Source organism: Aethalodelphis obliquidens, unplaced genomic scaffold (genome assembly GCF_003676395.1).
Source record: "Aethalodelphis obliquidens isolate GAN/ISIS:26980383/991018 unplaced genomic scaffold, ASM367639v1 scaffold16, whole genome shotgun sequence".
NCBI lineage: Eukaryota > Metazoa > Chordata > Mammalia > Artiodactyla > Delphinidae > Aethalodelphis > Aethalodelphis obliquidens.
Window position 1 is genome coordinate 28,583,081 of NW_020837960.1, and position 7,359 is coordinate 28,590,439.

General features: G+C 44.5%; 1 pseudogene; it reads right to left on the reverse strand.

Moving 5' to 3' along the window:
• Positions 1 to 5,543: 5,543 nt before the first annotated feature.
• On the reverse strand, positions 5,544 to 6,554 carry LOC113625844 (nuclear receptor-binding factor 2 pseudogene; annotated as a pseudogene).
• Positions 6,555 to 7,359: the final 805 nt, after the last annotated feature.

Here is a 7,359-nt window from a genome sequence, read left to right on the forward strand (position 1 = left end):
TCTTCATGACCCGGAAGATGCAATCGACTTTTCTGAGGCTGTGCCTCTAGCCTGTGAACTTCACAGGTGCTTCTCAGTTTTATCGCTCAAGAGGGCTGGAGGTGGGTATTTCCCTTCCCCAGGTTGATTAGGCTGTGATCGCAACCCACTAGGTCAGGCTCTGGTTACCTAGTTTCCCCTGAGGGCAGGCCTTGTTAAAAAGAACAGAGGGCTCCAGGTGTATTTCAACCTCATTCCTTTCTACCTCCTCCAGCCAGAAGCAGCGCTGGGAACTTTTCTCTGATATTCACTAGGAGAACCGGGTAGAGCTCTGGGGACTAAAACTCCCCAATGCGTGGAGGCCCCCGGATGACTGGGTGTCCCAGGAGTTTTCATCCCTGAGACTCGTCTTCACCGAGGCGCCAGCAGCTCATAAATTACAGCTCACGTTTTCCACCCCAGCTCGGGTTCCCGAGAAAGCGTCTTGCTGGGGGGTTTCTGCTCGGGTAAGTTGTGATTCTCTGTGTCTGCCTCGGTGTCTTTCCAATTTGGGGAGTGTAGCAGTTTCCCTGCATTCTCACTTCTCTTTCAGATTTAAGCAGAGCAGTTGATTTTTCGGTGTGTTTGGAGTAGGGTCTTCTGAGCCTTACATGCTGGTCGGGAAACCAAATGTCTCCAGTGGATTTTTCTCCTGCCTATTGCAGCCGAAATCCGGCCTCTGTACCCTGGTACCGAATTGACTCTGAGACAGAGTTTTGGGTGAAGTAGAAAAGAATAGCTTTATTGCTTTGCCAGGCAAAGGGTGCCACAGTGGGCTAATGCCTTCTAAACTGTGTGTCCCAACTGGGAGGGATTAGTGAGGAGTTTTTATAGTAATGGTTCAAAGAGGGTGTGATCAGTTCGTGGACATTCTGAGTGGTTGGTGGTGACCTTAGTGGGAGTCTGCATCGTCAACCTTCAGGTTCCGACATGTCTGGGGTCATGCGCTTGTGGGCAGTAGACAGTTAACTTCTTTCACCTGGTGGGGTTTCAGTAACTGCAAAATAACTCAAAGATACTGTTCTGTGTATCACTTGAGGGGGAAGAGGGACCCTGCCCCAAGGCTGCACTATTGTCTCTTGATGCTCCTCAAATCCCCTCCCTTCTCTGATTAGCAACTGTTTGAACCTACCCTCCGGGAGGCTGAATGAAGCCTATTTCCTGCAAACAAGAAAATGGGGATACAAAAAGACTTTTGTGCCCAGGAGCCCCACACAGTTCTGCTCTGTTTCACTGTCCACAAAGCGCTCTGAATAGACACGAGAATTTGAATAACTGAAACTTGGTAGTGCACTTCAGATAGTCTCCGTGATCTTCATGGTTCAGAAGAACTTTCTAGAAAAAGTTAATCGCATATTTGAGAAGGGCTAAGTCCTGCAGGGTTTTGGCAGAGATGAGGTCTCAGATCATGGGGGTGGGAAGCCTTACTCCTGGTTGAGCCTTACACTGACTCATATCTTAATTGAGCTTGGTGCGACGAGGATGCCACATTACCAGTCCCCCAGTTCGAGGAGCTAGGATTTTCCCTTCTACCCCTCTAGGCCACCAAACCCCAAATTCAAGCTCTCACGGATTGCATTTGTCCTCGGGGCAAAAGCAGCTGCAAGATTCCCTGAATTCTCCAGGCCCTTCTTTCCTACAGATTTCAACCTAGTAAATTCCTTACTATTGTATCTGAGCTCTTAAGAAGGTTTTTTTAAAAATGTACTTTACCCAGCAGTTTTAGTTGTTTTCCGTGCGAGGGCTCTTTCAAGTAACCTATCCCACCCTGTTCCCGGAAAGGAAGGATACCTCGTTTGATTTTCATAGTACAATCGATTCGTCTGAAGTTTTCCTCCTTACTCTTGCTTATTATCTGAGGACTCCAACAAGATTATCCTCCCTTACATTCTGTCTTGATCACTTGTGTATCTTCAAGGCTTGACAAGTGTGCCTGGTACATGGTAGGCGTCGAATAAATGACTGTGAAAGATAATAATGATAATAACAGTGAAATAATGATAGAAAAGATCTTAAACATGGGATGCACGCAGTGTCTTAGCTGTCAGCTCTGCACCAATCTCTGCTTTTCCAAATCATCTGACACGTGCTGGGAGATTTAATTTCCGGGAGCGCCACCGTGCTCTCAGCTTAAAATAGCTCCCCATTGCCTTTCCCATGGAGACCATACTTCTTAGCCTGGTATCCGTATGAGTCTGGCCATAAACTAATTTTTATTCTTTTTGTGTCCCGTGTGCTCCCCAAACCAGTCTACTTGGCATTTCCCAAACATGCCATGCATCTCTGCTCTCCTAATTCCTCTGCACCGCCTGCTCTTCCCATCATCTCTTTTGGGATTGACGTGTGCACACCGCTATATATAAAATAGACAGCCAACAAGGACCTACTGTATAGCACGGGGAACTCTGCTCAGTACTCTGTAATAACCTACATGGGAGAAGAATTTGAAAAAGAACAGATATATGTATAGGTATAACTGAATCACTTGCTGTACATCTGACACTAATGCAGCATTGTTAATCAGCTACACTCCAGTATAAAACAAAAATTAAACAAACAAACTCACTATTCCTGTGACACATCATTCAAATTCCACTGCCTCTAAGATTTTTTCTGTTGTTCCCTGGCAAGCAATAATGCCCCTTTCTCTAAACCCCCAGGGTGTTTTGGAGTCTTCCTTATATCTCATCACATGTGCTTTGCGTTACAACTACTTGTAACTTATTTACATGGATTAAGGCTTCCCCCAAAACATTGATGGTGCAGACACTCAATAAATGTAAATAGAAAAACGGATCGTCAAAACAGGCTTAGATTGTGGACCTCAAACATTATCAAAACAAGGGAATCTGTCCACCACAGCCAGAAATACCTTATCTTTCAGGCTCTTAGAGATTTCTGAATATGGTTAAGTGGGGTCAGGAAGTAGCCATGCCCATGGTCATGTTATTTAAAATGATTATTCTCTAATTGTTGGACACCTTTTACAGAATGGTTGGGGACCTGGTGTGCTTTTTTTTAAAAAAATTCTAAAGCATGTGGAGAATTTCGTCAGAGGTCTCTCTGTGTTGACGGAAAATAAAACTAAAAGTTACTGCTAGTGACACCCACACCAAATTGACTCTTCTATCAGCTGTTCCTGTAACCTTTTGAATTTCTCATTTGTATTATTACTCCACTAAATGCCACCACCTTGGAAAACAGGAACCCAAGATCGCGTTTCTCTTGTTTCTAGAGGCTAGGTTCTAAAGATGGAAAATTCCAGGTTATAAAATTGGGCATTTAAAATCCTGTCTTCAACATAATATATTTTTTCCTCTGAAACAGGAGTTGGCAGCCGTGTTACCAATTATATGAGTGCAACAAACAGATTGCATTATCGTATTTGGTTGACTACTAAGAGTCTTCTAAGTCCCGGAATTCCCTGGCGGTCCAGTGGTTAGGACTCAGCGCTTTCACAGGCGAGGGCCCAGGTTCAATCCCTGGTCGGGGAACTAAAATCCCACAAGCTGCACGGCACTGCCCCCCCCCCAAAAAAAGAATCTTCTAAGTCAGAAAAATACTTGTGGTGGATGTATTCCCTCTGGTACTCTTTCAAAAGACTTATAGAAACAGTAGGACTACTGCTAGACGTATTCCGACTAATACCAGTACGTGAATCAAGAAGATTTGATTGGTTAATGTTTTGTTTTTTGGGTTTTTTAAATTTAATTTTTATTCTATATTGGATTATAGTTGATTTACAGTGTTGTATTAGTTTCAGGTGTACAGCAAAGTGATTCAGTTATACATATATCCACTCTTTTTTAGATTCTTTTTCCATATTGGTTATTACAGAATATTGAGTAGAGTTCCCTGTGCTATTCAGTAGGTCCTTGTTGATTGTCTATTTTATATTTAGTAGTATGTATATGTCAATCCCAAACTCCTAATTTATCCCTCCCTCTCCCCCCCTTTCCCCTTTGGCAACCATAAGTTTGATTTCTATGTCTGTGAGTCTGTTTCTGTTTTGTAAATAAGTTCATTTGTATCATACTTTTAGATTCCACATATAAGTGATATCATATGATATTTGTCTTTCCCTGTCTGACTTACTTCCCTTAGTATAATCATCTCTAGGTCCATCCATGTTGCTGTCAATGGCATTATTTCATTCCTTTCTATGGCTGAGTGATATTCCATTGTATATATGTACCACATCTTCTTTATCCATTCCTCTGTCGATGGACATTTAGGTTGCTTCCATGTATTGGCTATTGTAAATAGAGCTGCAGTGAACATAGGGGTGCATGTATCTTTTCAAATTATGGTTTTCTCCAGATATATGCCTAGGAGTGGTTTTGCTGGGTCATATGGTAGTTCTATTTTTAGTTTTTGAAGGAACCTCCATACTGTTCTCCATAGCAGTTGTACCAATTTACATTCCCACCCACAGTGTAGGAGGGTTTCGATTGGCTATTTTTTTTTAATACAATTACTTTACTGATTGCTTACAATCAGTACTGCCAACCAGCATTACTTCCACTCATGCATCATTAAAAACAAAAGGATATTTCCTTGGTGTTTTCAAATGATGCATTATACATTAAACAAAAAAAGTGACAACTTAAAATGCACCCTGATTAATTATGTAAACTGGTAATTTTTTTAAAAAGCATAACTAATAATTTGGTTCCTTTCTTCATAAAATGGAAATTTAAATATTTCTCCTGATAGTCTTGAGGTTATCATTATGTTACGAGTAGTGCAAAGTGTGGCACACAGTTTCTTCTAGAAAGGTGTGTCTTACATACCTTATTAAACAAAGGAAATATGCATAACAAGATGCATACAGTCAATGCATGAATAGAAAGCATGTTTCAAATACAAGGTAGCCCCTCAGGCGACCATTACTATTTGGGTTTTGCATTATCATTTATGGCATTATAGATTAATTACACATAACATACTTTTATACATTTTAACCCTGAAGAAAAATAATCGTTGCTTGAAAAAAATTATTCCAGGTAGCCATTTGGTTTGTATCAGGAGAAAGTGAACCTCCAAGAGTTTAGTATCTGCCAAGTCTGGAATCATTAGCTCGAGTCAGTAAATCCGATGCGCGACATACTTCACAGTGACTGTTTCCGAGTCTTGTCGATGCCTCTCCTCCGCAGGACGCTGGGTGCGGCATCTCCGGGACACCCTTGCATGTGGTTTTCCTTTTTTTTCTTTTTTTTTTTGGATTAACTGTATTACTGTATTATTTCCTCTTTTTCACCTCTTCTATGGCCTTCCATTTTATTTTATTTGTGTTTTTTTGCGGTACGCGGGCCTCTCACTGTTGTGGCCTCTCCCGTAGCGGAGCACAGGCTCTGGACGCGCAGGCTCAGCGGCCATGGCTCACGGGCCCAGCCGCTCCGCGGCATGTGGGATCTTCCCGGACCGGGGCACGAACCCGTGTCCCATGCATCGGCAGACGGACTCTCAACCACTGCGCCACCAGGGAAGCCCTGACCTTCCATTTTAATTATTCATAAGTCCTTTCAGAGTATCTTCAGAGCGTTCCATGAGGGGACGTTCTGGAGATGGAAAATCCAAGGGAGGAAGATTGGGTATTGGAATACCTTGGCTTTCCCAGTGTTTGATGCAAGCCTCTGCCAGGCTGAAGAGGCTGTAGCAGTTTCTGCATGTGGTGGTAAGCTCCGTAACTCTGACTTTTCTACAGAATCAGTGTCTACATCAAGCTCCTTTTCTAACGGGCCTTTTAGAAGTCTGGCCTTTTCAGCCTTTAGCTGTTTATTTTCTCTCCTTAATCTTTCATTCTCAGCCACGAGGAATTCCACATGCCTCTTCGAATCTGCAATTTGGGTTGCCTGCTCCTCTATAATTGTTTTATCATCTCTTGGGGCTTTGTTTCCAATGCACAGCTCTGTTGGCTCGCTCTTCTGCTGAGGTAAAAATAGTAGTGTGTCTGGATCCCTGTCAAAGACCCCCTGAATCTCAGGCAAGTGTTTCTCTGTGGAAGGGCTGTAATTCTGAGAGAGCAGGGGGCTCTGGCTGTCTGCGTCCTCAGCAGACGGTCTGTGAGATGCCTGAAGCTGGGCAGCGGCATCCTTGTCTGTGCTCTGCTGGGCTTTCAATCTTTCCTCCCGCTTTGCCCTCTTCCACCTCTCCTGGATGAGGAGAAGCTGTTTCATGTGACTATCCCTTTGCAGTTCCGGTGATAAATGAGCCTGCTCAGACTGTGTCAGCTTCATAGCTTCAGAAAGATACGCTGCAGCCTTTTTGTGACGAGAAATAGCCTCTTCGTATTTCCCTGCAGCTACTAAACGATCTGCTCGTCTGCTCTGCTGATGAGCCAGGTTGAGGGGTCCTTCCATTATTTCCATAGACCCCGGGGTAAACGGCGGCCTGAGGAAGGGGAGCGAGGGAGCCCGGGCAGATGGAGGGTAACAGCTGGAGAGCGCGACGCAGTGGCTGTGACTCTGGCCCCACTCCGTGCCCCGGGAGCCAGCGGCGGGCGCAGAGGGAGCCGGCTAATGTTTTTAAACCTCCCTTTTGTTTAGGAGAAAAGTTGGAGGAATCAAAGAAAACCCCCTTGGAAGTAGTATGTTTTGAGTTAATCTGACAACTAAGGGAAAACAAATGCTGTAAAAGAAACAGTCTTACGGATCACAAATGGACAGCTTTAGGAGAAGCTAAAGTGGACCTACAAAAGGTATTTGAAATGAAATTTCAGAGAGAAAAGCTCTCTAACGCAGGAATGTCTTCGGCCCAGAAATCTAAACTAGGTGCCAGGAATCTGGACAAGAACCCAGGAGGTCCGAAGTGAAGGAATTAAGGGCTCAGTGACTAGGGGCTGCTGAATGATACTTGAGAGAATTTCAGTCTGCTTAGAGGTTAACTCGGGTAACACCTCACAGGATCTCGAGTCTGGCGTCTTGTTGATAATGTTGGAGGTATATTAGTGTGGAATTTGTGGTACCCAAACAAGGGCGCGTGACTCAAAGCCACTCTTAACCACAGCCGCTGCCAGAAACCCAAGCCTCTGCTCACCCAGAATCACACCCACAGACTGCTCTGCGCAGCCCCCATCAGACCCAGTCCCCAGCCAGGCCTCCTCTCCAAGCTTCTGCCGCCGCCTCACTTTGCCATCAGCAGACCCCTCAGCCCCGCCCCGCTCCTTCACAAGCACCTGGCTCTCCCTGAGAATGTTCCAGTACAGCCCTAGCAACTGGGGCTGTTTCTCTCTCTCACCTCTCGGACCTCAGGACCACAAGCAAAAGTTGTGTTTTCCCGGGTCACCAGTGCTACGTGCAGACCATGTCTCTCCTTCTCTGCTGAGTAAGTCCCTGCATC